This window comes from Agelaius phoeniceus, chromosome 14 (assembly GCF_051311805.1).
Source record: "Agelaius phoeniceus isolate bAgePho1 chromosome 14, bAgePho1.hap1, whole genome shotgun sequence".
Classification (NCBI taxonomy): domain Eukaryota; kingdom Metazoa; phylum Chordata; class Aves; order Passeriformes; family Icteridae; genus Agelaius; species Agelaius phoeniceus.
The window spans coordinates 3,565,691-3,587,940 of NC_135278.1; the positions used below are offsets into that span (position 1 = coordinate 3,565,691).

Genomic DNA, 22,250 nt, shown 5'->3' on the forward strand with positions numbered 1-22,250 from the left:
ATCTATATCTATAGAAATAATCTGGTAATTAAAACATTCCACTATTTCCCTTCCTACCCCTTTACCTGGTAGGATTATCAATCCTCTGATGCCCCCAGCACCAATTTCCTCCTTCACACTGCTGTTTATTTTAGTAATTGAAGCAGAACAACACTGAGGATTTGTGGGCATTTTTAACAACCTGTGGGCACACGATCAGCAAAATGAACAGCAACATCTCCACTGGACAGAATCATCTGTAAAAGGTGTGTGCAGACCCTGGTGCTCATGGTCCCATCTCTGTATGTCCTTAATAAAAACCAGGGATGGGCAACAAAAGAATGGAGCTCACTGTAAATCCAAATTTTCTCTGAGCTGGTTTTCCCTCAGAGGTAACTGGGAAGGAACCAGTGAGAGACATGAGCTGAGCCCTCAGTTCCAGAGCCTTGCAGGAGCTGTGGTTTTCTGGAAGATCCCCTCAGAAATGTTCTCCTTGATTTTGTTTGAACAAGTGAGGCCAGCCTGCCCCTCGTGCCTTGTGTGCCTGGTTCCTCTCCAAGCATGGCACCATCCCAGTGCATGTGGCTCAAATTAGGCTGAGGAGCTTTGCAAGGCTGTGACAAAAGAGAGGAAAGTCACAACAAGGCCAAGCAGGTGCAGGGACACGTTCAGCAAGACCCCAGAGAGGGTTTCTGAATCCTACAGACCGAGCCATGGGAAGGGCACTCACTGATCACACACAGAAATGGCTTTTCCTCCCCCACCCAGCACCATCCAGGAGATTCCTGTGCTTCTCTCGAAGGCCTCATCTGCCTCCCCAGTCATTTAAACCCCAATTTACACTCAAATTCAGAGAACATCTTGGATGATGCCTCTTAGTCAATGAAACTCCAAATGGCAAACCCAGAGGTGTTTGGTCACTAGTGTGCTGTGTTTAACCTTCAATCCTCCTCAGCTTTCATGGCTCAAGCTCTGAAATCATTAAGTTATGATACCTTTTACAGATGACTCCAAGGTCATATAAACTGAAACTAAGAAGGGTTACAACTCAGGCAGCCAGCAGCACAGAAATTCAATGAATATATGGAAATAAAACAAATGAATTGAACATTGTCTCAAGACAATAGCAATAGCAGTTGCAGAATCATTTGAAAAATTGATTAACAAAATAAAATCAATAAAAGGGACACTCCCCCACTCAAGTATCCAAAGACCCAGCTCCCCAAATGCAACGGCCACAGGAAGCCCACAGCAAACTTGAGCTGTGAGGGAATGGGAACATTCTCCAAAAGCATAACTTCTCCCAGCATGGCTTTGGGGAAAGGCAGAAATCTCTACACTGTCATCAGTAAGTATCTGGGATAGACATGAAATGGTCCCCAGATGGATTTGGGAGCCTTGATCCTGACTGAGCCCAGGATTTGTGCCAAGGGGAGCCCTGGGGAAGTTCCCTGGTGTGGGGTTTGCCTCTGTACAAACTTCCCAGGCAGCAAGAACCAAGAAGCTGGGCCAGCAAGGCCAGACTGAGCAGGAGCTCCAGGCTGCTCAGGACTTCTTGCTGAGTCCCTGAGAACACAAACCCAGCAGGTATTTACACTGCAGCCCCCACATTAAGGCAGCAGGTGTCCCTTGGCTGTTTTTCCAAACCTGCTCTAAGGGACCAATCAAACTCACACCAGTTTCCCTCCATGTGCTGTTGTTTCTGCTGATGGGATTTCCTGGTTTCCTAATCTCTGTGCAGCCACTCACAACACTCCTGGGAAGTCACACTTTAGTGCAAACATCAATGTTTGGGTTCCTAGGGATGGCTCCCTTTCCTTGGGCCATGTGCCCCAGTGTGACACCAGATATCCCATTTTTCACATGTCCCATTTTTTGGGCATCACCAAGCATTTCCAGGAGCCTGCACAGCAGCAGCAGCATTTGGAATGCCTTGGTTGAGCAGGACAGAGGAACTGAACCCATCAGAGACACCTCAGCCACTCCTGATAGGTCCCACCCCATCCCAGGCCCACAGCTGGGTTTTGCAGGGCCAGCAGAACTCTGACTGCTCAGAGAGGCTGGACACCAGCACTGGAATGGATCTTTACAGCATTTGGCATTTCTAAAATTGGCATCACTGCTGCCCTCTGAGGAAGAACAGGATGATGAGGTGGGAGAACACAACCACAGCCTCTTTTGGACTAATGGGTAAAAAATGCAGGCAAACTATTTTTAGATGAAAGCATGAAAACATTCTGCTTGAATTAAATTCAGAACCAACTTGAAAAAGCAAGAACAGATGCAAAAATACTTTTAGTAGAAAAATATGTTTAAAATTCTCTAAAAAGAGTTTGGAAGATGCACTTCCTTAAAGACTTAGACAAAGTTTAAAAATGAACCAACAACCACTACTCTCTAACCTTCAAACACTCTTTAAGGCTGTCTGCCCTCCCACAGGAGTTTTGAGAATGCTTTGAGTGGGCACAGCAATGCCATGAAGTAACATCCATGCAAATGAAAATAGCAACCAGACATTTGGCAAACTGGAGTAAATGAGTGAAGAGATTGTCACAGCAAGAATGGACATTTGTCAGCTACAATCCTTTCTTTCAATGCATTTTCCTAGGCTTTATTCAGGATAAAGGTTTTACAACCTGAAGCTGGGCAGCAGAGCAGAGGGGAGGGCTGGCAGGGAGTCAGTCTGTGCTTTCTCACAAAGGTTTTAGCCCAAAACCACTGGCTGTGGCAGAGATCCCCCTCCTGCCACCTTGGCTCTGTTCTGGTGCTCACAACTGAGTTTCACACCGACTTAGGGATAAAAGGTTCATTTAAAATGAAAAAGGATGGCTGCATGACACTCTGCAGAGACAAAGGCTGATGAACTGGTGTGAAGTTCAAGTACTGAGTAACTGCTAGGACTGTATGACTGATCCACAGGAACTTTGTTCAAATAATGCTATTTTTCAGCTCAGAAAATGTAACAGTGCTGCTATTTCATCCTGTGCGAGATCCTTGATGTGTAAATGCTTGTAGACTTGTTTTCAGGAGAGAAACCAGTATCAGTCTGAAGTTCCCAGGTTCATCTCCAGGTTATTCAAAGTGACACCAGCACCAACACCAGGTCATGCACTACCAGATCACCCCATGGCACAGTTTGATCCAGATGTGGGCATGGGATCAGATGTTTCTAAAATTAGCCAGAACTCCCAAAGTGGAGTTTGTGCCAGTTTTCCATGGCTCCCTGCCAGCAGCAGAGCATATCAGACCAAGCATAAAAGCACAGCAGTACCACAGAGAAACCCTGAACCAGAACAAAGTCAATCAGCATGGATTTAACCTCCTCTGATATTCTGAACACATCTCAGTGATTTAAACTAGGAGAACACTGAATTCTTATCAGGTACCAGGAATCTGAAAGCCAGATTTATTATATTTCTAAGCTATGGCACAAGTGCAAAGCGGAAAGGCCAACCTGATAAACATCTAGAAACATCTACAAACAACTATAAACATTTACAAACAACTATAAACATCTGCAAACAACCATAAACATCTATTTTGGTGCTTGGCACCAGCTGGAAACCAAACCCACAGCAGGGCTGGAAATGCAGCTCAGCAGAGCAAGCACTGAACAGAAAGCTGTAATAAAGCAGAACTTCCCACCACAAGCAGTGCTCCTCATACCCACAAGATTCCTGGAAAGAGGGTGATCTATGAAGCCAGAGGGAATCACACTCTGTAGAAGGAGGCCAGTGATGTTTATTTTGCACACTGCTGAGTGGATCCAGTTCAGTCTGAGTAAAGAAGCATTAGCAGCAAGGTTGTTTTGGTGGCAAATGAAGCTGATGCCAAAAGGTCCCACCTGGGACAGGCTGCTGCACTCAGTTCAGGAGCTGTTTGCCCTCCCTGGCCTGGAGCTTTCACTCACAAACTCATTGGCCATGGAACAGGAGCTTCTTCCACTGAGGCAACCAGCACCCACTGTGTGGACAGGCTTAGCAGCTGCTCTGCAGGCCAAACAACCGAGTTAGCAGAAGAAAAAATGGATAAAATAGGGGTTTGTCCATAGCAAGGAAGAAAGCAAGGCTGTTAACAGGGAAGATGATAAAATAGATACATAAGGGATGTTTGAAGTTAGAGGATATGTGCCTTAGTGAGCAGCCTAAAAAAATTGTTGGATTTAAATAATATATTAGGCAGTACCTGCCTAAACAATTTGGTGTAAACTCTTGCCAATTAATTATTGACATTAATTGCTTTGTACCAATAAAATACAATGAGCTCTTGCTTTGTCCAGTGAATATAATGAGCTGTTTTGATGTAACTAATGACTTAAGAGCATGTTTTGGGTATAAAACTTGAGAACACCTTGTAATAAAGTAGTAGCCATTGTTGTCTCTGCACAAGTGTGTGTATTGTGTGTCCATCTCAACAGAGACACTGGGAAGGCAGAAAAGTTATCCTTGCCTTTTGAATCAAAAAAGATTTTTTTTTTTTGCTAGCTGGAGCTTATTAATGAAAATACTGGGAAGAATGTAAGGTGAAGCATCATTTCACTCCAGTTTCTACCCTGGGCATTGTATTTTGGGCCCTGGACATAGTGAAGTCATTCTTGTCTCCTTATTATACACAAATATATTTTTATACAAAGTCTCAGGATAAAAGAGATGCCCCAGAATCTCTACAGGCAGCAATGGACAGAAGTAGGTTATAGGCAGGAATAACATAAAGCTCAGCTCTGGCTGGGGAACTCATGGAAATAGCCTGCATTTTCTTCTAGTGAGTTTTGAATTAAAGTTTTGCTTTCTTTTTTCTTTCCTTAAATCTGTTTTCAATAAGTGTGGAGCAAAAAAGTATGACGATAATTATAGCTGTCTGTGCAAAACAGAAATGTCAGACCTCACATTTCCCAACTGACCTTTCATCAGATGAAAATTCCCACAGCAACATTCCCCAAGCACAGAGTTGGGAACTATGAAAATTGGCAAAACAGCTTTCTGTCCAATAATTCTGTTCATGTGGCAGATGCACAGGTGGGTGTTACTGTGATTTACATGGGAGGAATAGCTTTAAGGTAATAAAAAAGTAATCAAACCTTAAAAGCTGTTCTATGAGAAAGCTTGTGCTGAGCAATCAGAGCACAGCTATGCTGAGGGACTGCTGGTGAAATCTGGTGTGCTGGAGCTCTGACTGCAGGAAAGTGAATGACAAGAAAGCCAGATGAAAAATAGAAATGGAATACAACATGTCTTGTCTTGTCTGGGTCCTTCCATCGATTCTCAAGTGCTGCACTGAAAGTCTGCCACAGGGGGAACATCCCCAGGAAGGATGGAAGGATGAAGGGGTGGAAGGGTTCTCAGTAACTAACACTGGATAGGAGAGTTGGCTTCAATCAATAAAAATGAGAGAAAGTCACACAAAATCTCAGACTAGCTGGAAGCAGCCTAGCACTGGATATCATAAAAACAATGTTTTTGTTCCCCAAAGTGCTCCACTGGCGAGATGTGCAGATATCACATGGCTCATGTGCTGAGCATGGATCAATGTGTGCAAGTATTTTCAGCTGGCTTGGGAAGAGTTGTGGAGACTCCCAAGCTCTCATGCCTGACACAGCTCACCCTGAAGCCACAGCTCTGTCATTCCATTTCTCCCAGATGGGTGCACAGAGTCCCAGAATTGTTTGGCTTGGGATGGACTTTAAAGGTCACCTCATTCCTGCCATGGGCAGGGGCACCTTCCACCAGGGATGTTCCAAGCCCTGATGAATTTGTCCTTGAACACTTTCAGGGATGCAACTCACAACTTCCCTGGGCAATGGGAGATTTCCCTCCACAAACACTTGAGGCAGGAACCAGTCACCACTGCATCACCCCAGAGCACATTGAGCCTCCCAGAGCAGTTCAGGGAGCTGCCAGCTGTGCCAAGGTGCCCTCCACCCTCTGTGCTGTCCCAGAGCAGTTCAGGGAGCTGCCAGCTGTGCCAAGGTGCCCTCCACCCCCTGTGCTGTCCCAGAGCAGTTCAGGGAGCTGCCAGCTGTGCCAAGGTGCCCTCCACCCCCTGTGCTGTCCCAGAGCAGTTCAGGGAGCTGTCAGCTGTGCCAAGGTGCCCTCCACCCCCTGTGCTGTCCCAGAGCAGTTCAGGGAGCTGCCAGCTGTGCCAAGGTGCCCTCCACCCTCTGTGCTGTCCCTCCCAGCAGCACAGCCCCAGCACCATCCTCAGTGCACTGGGGAGCAGCTCAGAGCAAACCCAGAGCCTGCTCCAGTCCTTCAGCCATTTCAGTCTCTGGTACTCATTGTTTCTTTATGAGAGGGCTGGGGCAGTTCCTGAGCCTTTCTCTTGTTGTAACAGATTCTCAGCTGTTCAGGACACAGCTCCCCTGAGCCAGGGGCAGGAACTCTTTGCAGCTGAGCACTGGGCCCACTTTGGAAAGAAAACATTCCTGGTTTCCTCCAAGAATCAGCCTTAGATCCAGAAGTCTTTTTCCTATTTTGTTGGGGAAGATGAAACAGGAAAGCCTTACAAATATGATTGTCTGGCAAAATATTTTGAGAATATAGAAACTATGAGCGAGATTGAAATGAAAGGAAGCTTTGAGATACCTCAGTTACTGAACAACTGGAAAACAATGGCATGGCCAGCTGAAGGTGATCCCCTTTTGATGGAACAACACCCTCTGCTTGCAGACAGGCCCAAGGGGCAGAGCAGACCCTACAGCTTGGCAGAAGGGGCCCAAAGAGGAGTTTGTAGGGTTTAAAATGTAACACAGTGTGGGAATGTAATGATTCTTACAGGCTGTATGTAAATGCTGTAGGATTGTATCTTGTACTAGATTGGTTAGTGAGAATCAGAATATTCAACACAGAAGAAGATTTATTGTATTGTAATGGGAACCTTGCTCTCTTACCCTTTTACGCTCTTACCCCTTTTACGCTCTTACCCCTTTTGCTCTCTTACCCTTTTACTCTCTCACCCTCTCATCCTCTCTGCCCCTCTCTCCTCTCAGTCCTGCTCTGAGCTGTGCCTGGCAGCTCCCAGCAGGGCCCTGCCCCCAGGCCCTTTGCAATGAACCCCAAGTTCCAGCCCTGGCTGCAGAGATCTCTGTCTCTGTCCATCCCGACCGTGCTACCCCCAATGCTCCTACACTGTTTGTGTGTAAGAAATGAAGATTTGTTGGGCACTGTGTGACTGCAGCAGTGCTGTCTGAAGGGCCACATGTCCTCCCTCACCCTGAAACCCAGCTTGTCCTGCAGTCCCCTGCCACTCTAACACAGCCATAACACTCTAACTGCATCCCAGACCTCCTCAGCACAATTCCAGCCACAAACACAGGCAGCTCTGGCCTTTTCATACACATTGACATGCTACCGATGCTTCTAATTGCTGAATTCAAAGTGTAAAGTCAATGTGTTTTCTCCCACCTGCAGAGTTGCTCTCCAAAAAATTATCATCTCTTTTATGGAAGTGTTTAGTTGTCATGGAGTCACTGATTCTGACAGAAAAGTTGTTAGTGAATTTGTCTGGAGCAGTTAAAAGGCAAGATATATTTTTTAAAAGCACCAGATCTAACCAGAAGTGGATAAACTAAGAAAAAAATCAGATAAGAAAGTTAATGCCTCTCACTCTCTCTCTAGAGATAAGGATATGGTTTAAGTGGGTTTTTTATTCATTTTAGATTCTGCACAAGCTTATCCAATCATTAAATTTCTAAGGGTAGCAAAACACATTTTAATTGTTTTTTTTTTACTCTGTATTTATATTATCATTGTATCAAAAAATATTTTAATATAATCTATAAAGTCTTTACAACAAGGCAGGAAAATAAAGATAAGTAATAGAGTTTGAAAAAAGAAATAATAAAATATGAATTCATTATTATTATCAGTTTTGCCCACCACATTTTGTAACACTCTCCAGCTCATTTTCAGGTACATCACAAGCCTAGAAAGATTCTGAAACCAGAATTTTAATTTCTGGTTTCAGAATCTGCACTTTGCATCCACATCTTTCTAATTTATTTGGGTTAATCCTACTCCTAGAGGCAATTCACTGAAATCAGGTGGAGCACTGGCCCAAACCTGTGTTCTCCCCATTTCTTACAGAGCAACATAATCTATTATTTCCAATGCAAAAAAAAAAAAAAAATCATTTTTTCAAACAAAGTGTTGAGTTCTGGAAAGGTTTTACTGTTAAAGAAAAAGCTCTGCCAAATTGTTTTGGCTGACAGCTGGGGGTAAGGAAAACCAGGCTGCAGAATTTTTTGCTGGACTCTGATAAAATTTTTAAATCCCTGCCATTTTCTGATAATGGCAGTGAAAGCTTCCACCACTTCCAGCAATCCTTTTGCTCAGAGTGTGACAGAACTGCTGGGAGCTTTCAGAGACACCCTGAGTGTTCAGGATCAGCCATCACCATGGGGACAGATGTGCCAAGGCTGGTGCCACAGCCACAGCACCCCTTTGTCCTGGGCTGTTCTGGGATAAAGCCATTCCTGAAGGATTCCCTGGGTCCACAAGCCACTTATGCAGCTCCAAACATGGGTTCCATCAGAAACATTCATGGAATGGGGAATAATAATTAAACACCCCCTGCACTTGCCCACTTGGGTAGTATTGTTTGCATTAGACAAGGTACAAATCTGCTCAGAAGTATCAAAATAAGAGGTGATAGATGATGGAGATAAAAGCAAATGAGGTCCTTAACCTCTGAAAGGGGTTCCTAATGCTCCCTCATCCTTGCCAAAGTCCAAGTCTTAATAATCCCATGGCTGTGATTTATTATCCATGTATGGCCACGTTCTGAAAGAAGTCCCAGGGGGTCTGTAAATTGCAGATGTAACCACAGATTAATGCTCATAATCCCTGGTAAAAAGTCTGCAATAACACTGCTATAGCCTAAAGAAATTCTCCCACTAATATTCCTAATCCTTTCCCATTGGACTTTATGATCCTTCTGTGATTTTCAGGCAGTCCAGCAGTGACTAAACAATATTTATGATTTAATTCTGCTGGTTTTCATTTCCAGACTAGAGGACTTTAAAAAATTTTATTTTAAGTTACACCCACACACATAAATGCTCCCTCCTATAAATCCAGGAAATGACCAAAAGAAAAAATGATAAGAAACAAGAAGATGTTCTATGTCCTTTATTGCCTCTCCTACCATTGCACACCCATTTGGAAACTTGTTTTTCTTGTCAGGCTCTGGAAAACACACCTGGGAGCATTAGTGACCCTCCACTGCTGCTGCTGTAGCATCACACCTTCAACTCCAAACTCACCAACAGCAGGACAAGAAGAAGGAAGAGCTTTCTATTTTTCCCTTTTTTATTACATCATCCTTAGTCTGATTCTTTCTTCTGAGACTGAAAAGCTGCCAGTTTTCAAGTGTCCCTCATTAACTTTTAAAAGCTAAGCTCTGCTAAAGTGGAGTTATTAGTTTTTTCCTGGCACTGCCTGAAATTGCAGTACCCACATAAGAGCACTAAATCCTAATAGCTACTCAAGGCATAGCAGGAACCAGTGCCTAGTGTGAGATGTGCCAATAAATATTTGTACACAAGAGGTTCTAAGGGGCAGGGATTGGAGCTGGAGGTGGTTATGGGTGCTTTTGGAAGGATAGTGGTCAAGCTGTCTCAAAGGAAAATTACCTTTAAAAGTCAAAGAAAATACATAGTAAATAAATAACATTACTGTTATTTGTGGACATGCAGATATCTTATGCAGATTACAGGATGAGTTTCGTGCTAGAGAGAGGCTGAGTTAAGGGGACTCCAGGAATGAGGGTTGATAAGCACAGGGCTGAACATGTCTTAAAGGTGAATTCTAAATAGCAATATAAACATAACCAGAATGCCACAAGCCAGATTCTGATCCTCCACAAACCACTCAAGGGCTCTGCAACACCATCAGTTTGACATCTGTACTCTCCTACTCCATCAGGAACCTGAGATTTAATTAATAATTGTCTGGAGGAATTGGATTGAAAGATGCCAAGTTGAATATATTTCAATCTCTCCTTGACAGAATGTAAGCCTAAAAGATTCTAAACAATTTCTACTGATTTGCTTTTCCTTTTATAGTGGAATTACAGCCACCAAAGCTCAGACTTTTTGATATCTACAGATCTGCAGTTTCAGTGTAACAAGAACAGTATGAAATTTAGTAAGCAGCTTGTTTTGAAGGTGTCTGAATGCAATAACACAGGAAGCAAGCAGCACAAAACAGCACCCAAAGTCCTATTTTCAAATAAAGGGTCTGGCCATCAGCTTTTTAAGAAGCTGGACCTCGTTAGAGTCAACCATCTCTATTCCTTGTGCTTGTAAATGCCACTGTGTGGACATCTCTCTCCAATAACTACTGTGCCAGTCTTGAAAATAATTCTGTGCTTCTCTTCAGTTAGATAAAAGGTGCAGCCAAAGAATGATCATGCTGGAAGGTCCTTGCCCACCTTCCACCCAGCCATGTGGAATAGCACCAGGACAGACTCACAAAGGATGTATTAAAAACAAACTATAATAAGTGCAAAATCCAGGAATTTATGATGCTGCTGAATGAAGTCACATAAATAATTCAGTATTAACAGGACTTTAAACCTTCCTAGATGTACTGAACCTGAGAGAAAATGAACTTCAGCACCTGACTTTTACTTCCAAAAAAGTAATGTATCTTTTTCCTTCCTTTCCTCTTGAAATTGAGTTTCTTTCCCTTCTTTTACTAAACTGGTAAACTGCCAAAATCCCCAGACTGAGTCGTGGATCAATAGTCTCTAAGCAGTTCTGCAGCAGTGATGTCCTTAAGGAGAAGGAAGGATCTCTCACTGCTTTCACAGTGCTTTCATTTCAAATATCCTGAAGCCTGCAGCAGACACCTTCTGACCAAGCCAGATCCAAGCACATTCTCCTCATGTGAAGGTTGTGCTTCAGTTCTGGAGAACATTTGGGATAATTAAGAAAATAAAAGCCAAGCTGAATGTCTCAAAATACCTCCTGCTACACCTGCAAAATAAAAATTTCACATTTCTCTCTATGACACCTGCTAAATAAAGGAGGTTCAAAGATTCATGAGCAGGCAGACAGAAGCTTGGAGTTGCAAGAAAATACAGGATATTCTTGGAAAATTAACTTGGGTTTAGATCTGTGGCACAGTCAGAGGCAGCACAAAGCTGGATGAGGAGCTGCCCTTTCAAACACTGTCTGTGATGTACAGAGAGATCCCAAACAACCCCAGAATTTGCTACCCCTTAGAGTTTTACACTTCTATGCACATACACACTACTCATTCTTTATGAAGAGATTTTTATTTCTGGAAAGTTGCTGGAGAAGCCTGATGGGGTGTGCTGGCACACTGTGACCCACAGGATACTCAGGCTTAGAAGGAATCCCAGATGGGTCAACCCAATCCATCATCTTCCTTCAGAGCAGAAGGGAGCTCACCATCCCTAAACTCCCCCAAAAAGTGGTGTCAAACCTACTGGGGCTGGTCAGCTCCCCTGGAACCTCACTGCACTGACCCTTCTCACGTGGCTTTCCCTCAGCCTTCTCTGGCCTTATTGCCTAATCAAAATAATTGGTCCCTGTCCTTTCCCTAACAGTCCTTAAATGTGTTTGCAGACACTTGGAGTTTTCTTTTGGTCTAGACTGATCACAACCCTTGAGTTTTCCACAGGGATTCCAAAGGTTGATGATCTCCCTGGGGCTGAGAGCAGGGTCTGGCCTCAGCAGGTAACAGCTGCTGGGAGGACTCAGCCATCAACACAGCCCTGCCACTCACACAAACAGCTCCAAACATTCCTCACATTAGGGGGAAATTTCAGTTTCTCCAGACACACCACCATAACTTATTTATTGCTGCTTTGCCTCTGGAAGCTGTCTGCTCTTAAGAGAAGTACATTTGATTTTGCTGTAATTCGTGGGTTAGAATTCATGCTTAAAAGAGAAAAACTTCAGGGAAATATACCTACTTAAGGACCTGAAAGATGCTGATCTATTCAGTTCATCAATTAAAAAAAAAGTAAAAAAATGGAGTGCAGTCATTCAGAATTACTTTGTAAGGAAAGAGTAAGTCATCCTGAACTTAGCAAAGGTACAACAAGAGCAAGTGTTCAAGTGCCTACCTTCCAACTAGAAATGAGATGGAAATTTTTCACAGACAGGTTACCAAGGAATGTGTCAAGATCTCAGTCACACAGGGTTCTTCAGTCTAGACCAAGGTCCTTCTAAAAGAGGCCACTTCTACCACACGTGCAACATTAAGGACTGTTTATGCACCAGAGATCATAATATTAATTTCTGGGAATCAAGTCCCTGTGATACAATTTGCAGGTTTCCTTATGGGAAATCAGCTACAGAATATTTGAAGACAGACTAGACTGCTGAGCTGTGAATTAGCTTAGAAGAAAACACCAAACTGCAATTCTATAAAATTTTATGAAAGGCACTGCAATCTTTTCTTCTCCCATTGGTAACTGAATATGCTGCAGTTCTGGTAGGCAGACAGAAAAGGGAGGAGAGGAAATGGCTTTCTTAGTAAAATGTAGCCTGAAAGAAAAGCAGCCCATGGCATATTTAGAAACTTTCCCCAGAACTTTTTTGCTCTCTTTTTCTCCCCTAATTTTTCTGTACTCCTTGAGGAAGGCCTGCTGGAACATCTGTTATTATCCTTTCCTTATCATCATAGAATTAATGCACTAATTAGAACTCTCATTTGATTAAGCACAAGAGCTCCCACTTCCCTTCTGTTGTTTTGTCTCACTTGATCCCTTCTCCCATCCCACTCTCCCTGTAGTTTTCCTCTCTCAAAGTCTATTTTTTGGTTTTATGGGTTATTGGTTGGCAATTAGACATCTCTGTTATTAGCAAGGTTTTCCCAATTCTTGAATGAACACTTCAGGCAATGGAATTCTTTCCTTTACCCTATTAATATCAAATACTACAGTTGTTGTGGTGACCACAAGGTAAATTAAATCAGATGTTTTTGGGATCTAAAAGTGGATTATAGCCTAAGTACCTGTTAGCAATGGAGGACAATAAATAAATAAATCAATCCCAACAGCTGGAGTAATTTACAAAACATAATAGGGAAAAATTTGCCTCGGCTTTTAGAAAGCAGAGCATTAAAAGGGTGTCACACAGCACAAGGTTAAGGCCTATTAAAGCATTGTAATTCTGCAGCCTTGAATGTCATCAGCATTTTCCACTTGATGCTGCCAGATAATAACTAAGAGTGGACAACAAATAATAACTAAGAGTGGACAACAAATAATAACTAAGAGTGGACAACAAATATCGTGCCTGTACTGTCAGGGTATGTGCAGAGAATATCCCCAGCCTGAGGGGATGACACCTCCACGTGGTGACAGCTCTGTGCTGAGGTGGCTCTTGCCAGGCTCAGACAGGGGCTGTGAGTGCTCCCTGTCCCACAGCCAGGTACAGGGCAGAGCCCAGGAACTGCCTCAGTTTCCCTCCTCCTTGGAGCCTTGCTAAGAAAACAGCAGCATGGATTTCAAAGTCAAACAAGAATCCATAGGGTGACATGTGACAGTTGGGATTATTTTTTCTCCTTGAAAAGATCTTGTATTTGTCCTCATCTTTAATTGAATGTTGGCTTTGTTTAGTTCACACACTGCTCCATTGGCTGGGGAATAATTTTGGTGGATGTTTTCCTCCACAAGCTCAGAGAGCAGAGGTGCAGCAGAACCCCAACAGCCAGGGGAGCTGAGCAGCACCTCTGACAAACCAGAAAAACCAAGAGTTTCATGTTCTAAGGGGTTCTTCTAGTGCTGGGCAGTAACTTCAGCAGCTCCTGTGCTCAGAGCTGTAGGACAGCAAAGCACAATGCACAGAGGCACTGTCATGGCACAGCAGGATATAAAAGAGACATCAAGCCACTAGGGAGTGTTAGGAAGGATGAAAGCTTGACAAGAAAGTCTCACAGATAGGAATGCTTAGCAGAAAGATTTTTAAATATTGAGTCTGATGAAGGAATAGAGATGGAAGCAAGTTTTGATATAGAAGAAAAGAGGCTGAGCCAGTCTCACTGGATAACCAAGGAGCAAAGGCTGTGTTAGTTAGAGGGGTTTAAATGACTTAGAGCAAAGGATAAACCCACCTCAAACAAGAAGATGTTTTTACCAAGCAGGAAGACAGCACAGACAAGCAAGCCTGCTGATGTTGCAAGTAGAAAAAAGGTCTCAGAATTTTCTACTGCAAGAAAACTGAAAAACAACTTCTAGTTTAAACTGTAATGTACTGACTTTGAGTGATTGGAGAACAGTAACATGAATATGGTAATTATAGTAGTTATGATAGGCTATAGATAATAGTTAAAGTATAGATTGGTTCTACTGTATTAAGATGCTCAGCAAAGAAAAGTATAAAATGCATTGTAACCTAAACCAAAGGGTGTCCAGGCCTGCCTGCAGCTGGAGCTGGCAGCTGTGGGCACAGCTCTGTCACCCACAACCCTGGATGCTGTAACATCTCAGATACAATAAACTGCATTTTGGAGAGCCCCTGGAGTCCCACATCTCCATCACATTTAGGCTCTTACAAGGGAGTGTCCAAAGAGGCCACGAGGATGGGGAAGGGTCTGGAGAGACCTTATGAGGAACAGCTGAAGGCATTTGGTTTGTTCAGCTTAGAAAAGAGGAGGCTGAGGGGAGAGCCCACTGCCCTCTTCAACACCCCCTGGGGGGAAGCAGAGGGGCAGTGCTGATCTCTTCACTCATGGCCTGGGACAGGACTCAAGGAAGCAGCATGAATGAGAGGTTCAGGTTGGATTTCAGGGAAAGGTTCCTCACCCAGAAGGTGCTGGCACTGCCCAGGCTCCCCAGGGAATGGGCACAGCCCTGAGGCTGCCAGAGCTCCAGGAGGGTTTGGATAATGCTCCCAGGGGTGCCCAGGGTGGGGTTGCTGGGCTGTAGGACCAGGAACTGGACTGGGTGATCCTGACAGGTCCTTTCCAGCTCAGGATATTTTATAATTCTAGGACAGAGCCAACACTCTGCAGAAGACCCAGCCAGACACCCTGCCCACAGCCACGCTTGCTGGGGCTGGTACTTGGCTTTGTTCAGGATTTCTGATCTCAGGGATCGCTCCTCTTCTTGGGACCTCCAACATCAGGGGGAGCTCCTGCAGGACCTGAGCACTTCATTCTCCCCACAGCCCCTTCCTACAGCACAAGGGTGCAGTTTAGGGAAAGAATCAGTGAAACTTTTCCTGTTATTGACATCAGTAAATAAGAATAGAGCAGCACTCCCCAAAGGAAGCAGGATACATAAAGAAATCTATGAAAAGTTCTTCTATCTTTATAAGAATTTTGCCTTGATCTCTTTCCTTAGAGTTCTGTGAATCACTTAAACTCTGTAACACCATAGAAGATGGAAATATTTATCATGAGAAAAGTGATATAGTTAAACAATGTCAAGGACTAATAAGGAAAAAAAAAAAATCAATAATGAGTCAGTGCTTTAAGGACCAGGCAATGGTGCATCTGTATGAGATGGATGAAGCTGCTGCAGACTGGGTAGGGAGGGGCTGTTCCTTGGCAGGGAAAGGCAGCAGAGGGTGTAATGCTCAGGAACTCCACTAGCCCTTGCCCAGCACAACACCATAGTTAAGAAAAAAAAAAAAAAAGATGGAAAAACAAGGCAAGAAAAGATGATCTTGGCTGAGCTCATAAAGGGTATCTTGAATAAGTGATATTTAAGTCATGTTCTTGTTTATTCTTTTAAACATGCTTGTGGTGAGCAATCGTTCACCTGCTATAAATTACAAGCAACTGATAAGTCTCCATTTATGAGTCTCCAGTCAACAGCACTCATACTAAAAAAAACCAAAAAAACAAACTCAAAAGCAAAGCCATCCAGAACCAACAGCATTTTTCCAAAGCTGGACCACATAGAAAAGTTTCCAAAGCAGATTTGTAGCAGATTTCTTACAATTTAGTAGCTCAAAAGAGTCCCAAAGGGTCAGGCAAATTTCACTCTCCAACCATTCTGTTGTAGTTCTTTACTAGATGTAAGTTTAATACTAAAAATAAATTAATCTGTATGCTTGAAGCCTGTTCCTTTTAACCTTAATGAGTTATGATTTTATACAGTGTAGAACCTTATCCAGAGTAGCTTTAAAAATTGAAAGGAGTAAGATCAGAGAGCTGAGAATATGAAGTGGGGTTTTATCCAACATATGACTTGATGTTTCCAACTAGTATTCCGTGCTAAGAAGGGGAAAATGAGCCATTAAAAAAAAGTATTTTCATAGGAGATCTTCACAAATATGTTACCTCTGCTGACCTTTAGATAAAGGTAAAAAGGTTAATGCAATAGTTTGGAAATTATTAGCCTGAAAAAGGACCAATGACCTTCTCAGGGCTGTTCCCAGATTTCTCAGCATAGCTTCTAATTCCTGGGAGATCATTTGAGCCGTGCAGAGACCTCACTTAGTCAGAGTCAAAATATTTTTCTGCCTTTGTAGTGGCTCTCCGAATCTATAAAGTGTGGAGTTTCCTTTTGTTCCACCTCCACCCCAGGCTGGGGAGGGTGCCAGGGCAGCCTTTCATTCATGGGGCTGCAGATTTTCCGACCCTCCGCCGGACCGGAAAGAACAACAGTTGGGATTGACTTCTCCCTGACACGTCCTCTCCTTCTCAGGGCTTGTCCACTGAGCCCTGGGTGCAGCAAACAATGCAAGTTCATTTCATCCATTTACATCACTGCTCAGTTTGGCCAAGAGTTAGGAAACTCCTGATTTAAGTATGGCAGTATTGATAATGAAGACCCAAATGAGGAGCACAAAAGAAATGCAGAGTTCTGGGTTCTTCCCCAGCTCCTTCAATAACCTGAAATCCAGCTTGAGCAAACAATTAGATTTATTGATGCCATAATTTGTTGTAAAGTTGATGTTGGAAAGTAAAATATCTCTGGGATGGATGCAAGTGTCAGACACTTTCACAAAAAAACCCTTTAGAAGCTGGACTGGGCAGTGCCAACTGTAAAGAAACATGGAATGACACCTGAATGGGGCAAATCTCAAAGCAGGACCTTGAGTAATGGCCACAATAGTATTTTGAAGCAGAAATTCCTCACAATTCCAGCCCCTCGGTTTTTCAGATCGAGATTCCTCTCAACCCAAGTTCTGCCAACTTGTCATTCTGCAAAACACACAAATACAACCCCCAAGAGAGATCTCAGTTTTGATGCACCATGAAACTCTGTCATTTAATCCTTCAGTCCTTCTGTCCAGCCCTAGAAACTGAAATTGCCTTTAAAATATAAACTACTGCAGAGCAGCATTGCTACATGCATCATATGCACAACATTCCCTGTGCAGAAGGAAAAGCTGACACAACCTGCACGATCTCCTTTGAAGGAAGGGGCTTTTGTGAAGATTTATTCATCACAGTGTTACCACAGCAGAACCAGTCCCTGGTCTCTGTCACACCATGGTGGTGGCAGTAACCCAGCACAGCCACAGGCTGCCACCAGCCTTTTAAAAGCTTTTCCTGCTGATGCTGCTCATTCCCCAGGAGCCAGAGGAAGGCTGAGGGCAGGGTTCAGCCCCAGCCCTGTCAGGGGAAATCAGGAGCTCCCACCAGGACAAGGACTGTGTAGAAATGAGACACACCAATAATGGTGAGACACACACCAGCCTCAGGAGGTCAGATGCTTTCTTTGCTCTCCCCCTTGCCTGTGTGATTCCCAGTGCTAACCACAGCTCACCAGTGGAATAGTGCAAACTCTTTTCCATCTGAGCTCTGCTAAAAAGGCAAATGGTATCTCAAGGAGCGAGTTGACCCCATTATCAGAGCCTTTGGGAGTTAAGAGAGCAGCCAGCAGTGGAGCCAGCCAAAATGCCTGAGCTGAGGCCAGCTAAGGAGCCAGCCAGGCAAATCCAAGGCTGCTGGAAAAATACATTCTGGAGCTCAGTGTCTGGTACCCCGAGCTACTATGCACACCCTGCTTTAGTGGATGTGGGTGTTGGCTTGAACAGAGCAGCACAGAAGAGAGGGTGAACAGGAGAAGCAAATCAGACTGGAGTTACATAAAAGGCCTATTGACTTTTTAATGACTTTGTTACTTGGAAGTAGCAGGTATATTTACCAGAACATAATCTCCTCTTTTACAGTAAAAGGTTTTTTACAGGGAAAAGATATGTAAGAAGGGATCTTACAATACATCCTTACAGAAGTGTAGAGGGATAGAAAAGCACAAAAGATGTGGGATGAACCTGTCTACTCACAGTCTTTCCAAGCTTTGGAAAATGTATTTTTCAGTCACTGTTGAGTATAATTGCTCTTTAAAGCCAAAAGAGAGAAGACCTTTGCCACCAAAAGCAGTAGAAAACAAGAAGATTTATTAGGTTCACAAATTATTATTCATTCGCTTCCAGATCTTTATTTTAATAATAAAGAAAATTACGTATGATTTTTTTTAAATGTAGTGTAGATGACAGGACACAAGATAGCTCAGAGACACAGGGTCTGTCCTCCCACTAATGCCAGGAACAGCATTTTGAGGGACTTTTGTGGGTGGGATCCCTGCTTCAAGCACAGCCAAGCACCAGGGTGGTCTCAGGGCAGTGGCCAGGTCTGTGAGCACTGTGGAACAAGTTGATATCCAACTACAATCAGTGGATCAATCCCTTATCTTGCTGTACTGAAGTGCTGACCTATCCTAAGCAGATAAGGCTATTTAATGCACAGAGCCTGGCAATCCCTAAGAAATCACTGATGGAATTAAAAAATCACAATCCTAGATGACAATAAAGCTATTTCTAAAAGCACTGCTCTGGGTTAACCTCTGCCATCAGGTCTCAGCTCATCACTGGAAAGTTGTATTTCCATGGAATGATTAAAGTCTTGAACAATGTTTGTTCCAGGGATCTCTGCTCCCTTTTCTGGGGAAGCATTTTGCTGAAGCACTGTGTAAGAGGAAAAAAACCTATGCCTAGAGCTGCTACAGAAATGAGAATCCCATAAGAATCATGGGAAACTGAAAAGTAGGTGGAAATATCTGATACAGCTTGGGACTAAACCACAGTGTTAAGTCCATGGCCACTTTTTAGAGCATATAGCTTTTCACTCCTGTGCCATCTGAAGCTCAGGCATAACACCTGTCCAAGAGCTCAGGCTGAGGTTTGGACTCAGCTCCTGGCCTAAGGGAACAGAAGATGATTAAGACACGAGACAGAAGGCCTGAAGCAGAAAGAAAATAGCCTGAGTTAGGAGCCTACAACAAAACAGAGGATAAGGTGCTCAGAAATGTTTCCAAAGATTGTCAGTGCTTGCAGTGCTTCAGGTTGGAGTGAATTAGCACAGATCAGGTGAAGGGGACTGCTACACAAAAATATCCTGTAACACAAAACTTTCCTGCTGTCAGAAATGCTCTTTTTAATCATTAGTACTTTAGCAAGAAAACACATGTGCACATACACACAAGTTTAATGTTTCTCTGAAAGTCTGATCTCTTGTACCTTAGACCAAATAGAAAACACAGAGCAGGCCAAATTCTGACCAGAATCTGCAGCAAAGTTCAGCTGATCTGTGGTGTTGAAAGCCCATTGCTGCTTAAAACAAGTATTTTACAAGGCAGTGAAATAAACTTTAGATAAACACAGGCAACTGTTGCTTTGGCATGGAGGAGACCGACAGGCTGCAGAAATATTACTCCTGTTTTCTGCTCCCAAGACCAAGGAGAGAACACAACTGTGCAGAGGACACTGAGACTTCTGGCAGGAGAATGTTACACATCCACAAATGTCAGAACAGAGCTCCAGCAGCCTTGAGTGAGCAGGAAGAGAGAGGCCACTGGAGAAATGGTCTTGTGTCAGCAAAAAGCCACTGAGAGGTTTGTCACAGGAGGCTGAATATTGCTGTTGTCCCTGGGGATGGAGGATTTCCAAAGAAAGGAAATGTGGGGATGCTTCCTCTGGCACCTGGTGAAGTCCCATATAGGGCTGGAAGCTGTACAAGCCTGGAGGAGTGTCTGGGAATGTGGCAGTGCCATCAGGGAGGTCAGCACTGAATTATGCACACAGAATACACTCAGCATTGTTTGCACATTTTGCTGCTAATAAGGAAAGGTGTCAGCCCTGCCTCCAACTTCCCAGTTCCTCCTTCATGGTAACACTCAAGATCTCCATAAAGACAAAATGAACTGAAGCAATGGAGCAATTCAAGGTGCAATCATCAATTTCCTTCTGCTGAAGCAACAACCTCTGCCCCAAAGACAGCCAAAAAGACCCAGGTACAATGACTTCAAATCCTTTAGCAAATATTCCTATTATTTCTGTTGCCAAACGCTTGAAATTGCCTTTGCAATGGCCCTTTGGGATATATGGGATGTTTCAGTGCTTGAAAGCACCCACTTTTAGCTTCAGTAAGAGAACAGATGTTTGGCATTGAGCCTGTGCTTCCCATGCTGCCTGTCCCACAGGATCCAGGGCAACGTGCATGAGAAGCAAGGCAGGGCACTGGGTTTTCACTTCAACATTAACCACAAGGAAAAAATCAAACCAGCAAATGCTTTAAAATATAGGGCACATTCATTCACAAGGAAAAACTGGTTAATCTTTACAGTATTTACCTTGATAAAATTACACTTTTAAACTAAAAGGGCAAGAAAGAAAGAAGAGAAACCATTTTTTTCAAGTTTGAATCTTCCTCGTCCAATGCCAGAAGTCACAGATGATCAGTGCTTGTCTCCCATCTTTTTTATTTGGAGGTTACCATTAACAACAGACAGTTACATCAAGACCTGGATAAGTACTTTTCTAACTTGAAAACCAAACAAAATACACTCAAATGTAGTTCACTCAACTGCAGTTCACCTCCATAGTACTGTGAGGAACAAAACACAAGAGGTTTGCCAAGCAGAGTGCTGAGGCAATTGGACAGCAAAAAGGCATTTATCAGCATGACTTTCCAGGCTGATAACCTCAGAGCCAATCTAACAGCTTTTTGGTAAAAAAAAATAACCAATTTGCATTTATTGATGTTATTTGCAATGGTGAATAAACATTAGATATTTCTTTTTATGACTGTATAATCCATGTACTAACCAAAACTGTCCCTTTTACTCATTTCATTTTTCTCACTCTGGGTGACCAAAAATTTAAAAGCAACATTATCATACATCATTTGATCTAATGGAATGGAACCATTTTTGCCTCCCAGATAAAATATTTAAATTTATCTCTCTCTCTCTCTAAATACATATATATAAAATACATACATACATATATATCTGGAATTGAAAAAAAACCTCCAAATTTTTCATGGAACCTGTAAGTAATGCATTTTTCTAACCAGCTGTCTATTTTAAGTTGGAACTCCCTAGAATGGGCAGACCCAGACCTTTTTAAAAGGCCACATGATGTTATGCTAAACACACATTTAAGAAAAAAGGGATCAGCCACTGAATCTGGGCCACAGAAAAGTGACCATGAACTCCTTAGGTAACCATGTTCTAAAAAGAACTGGACATGCTGGATCTCATTATCAAACATTTCACAGTTGTGTGAGACATGAGTCAATATGAAAACACTGGTGTAAAAGCAGAGCAAAGGAGCTATTTATTATCACAGAATCACAGAATGGTTTGGGTTGGAAGGGACCTTAAAGCTCATCTCATTCCATTCTCCCTGCTGTGGGCAGGGATCTCCCACTGCCCCAGGCTGCTCCAAGCCCTGTCCAGCCTGGCCTTGGGCACTGCCAGGGATCCAGGGGCAGCCCCAGCTGCTCTGGGCACCTGTGCCAGGGCCTGCCCACCCTTAGAGGGAAGGGTTTCCACTCAATATCCCACCTAACCCTGCCCTCTGGCAGTGGGAAGCCATTTCTCCTTGTTCTATGACTACAGATCCCAGTCCCAAGTCCCTCTCCAGCACTCTTGGAGCTCTTTAGGTACCAAAGACTGCAGTAAAATCCCCTGGGACCTTCTCTTCTCCAGGCTGACCACCCCAGCTCTCACAGCCTTTCCCCACAGGAGAGGTGTTCTAATCCCTCAGTGGCACCCAGAATGTTCCAGTTGGCTTTTTGCTGACCCTACCAATCAGTGAGTTTGGCAGAAAAGGAAACAGTTCCCTAATTTCACCCAGGTAATCAAAGCCTACCCATCAGCAGTGCTAGGAGCAGGACACCACCAGCTTTACCTTCCTCTAAAGGGGTTTTTGCACATTTCCATGCACATCTAATAACCCTGCTTCAACAACTACAGCCAGAATAAAAATTGGAAGGCTCCCCATGCTCTCAAGGAAGCTGCAGTTGTGTGTGGAGCCATCAGGACAGCTCTGGGTG

At 43.5% G+C, this 22,250-nt stretch overlaps 1 protein-coding gene across 1 annotated transcript in view; it reads right to left on the bottom strand.

The window, feature by feature from the left end:
• Positions 1-22,250, bottom strand: part of ZDHHC15 (zDHHC palmitoyltransferase 15) — a 121,058-nt gene that overhangs the window by 60,896 nt on the left and 37,912 nt on the right. The window lies entirely within an intron of this gene.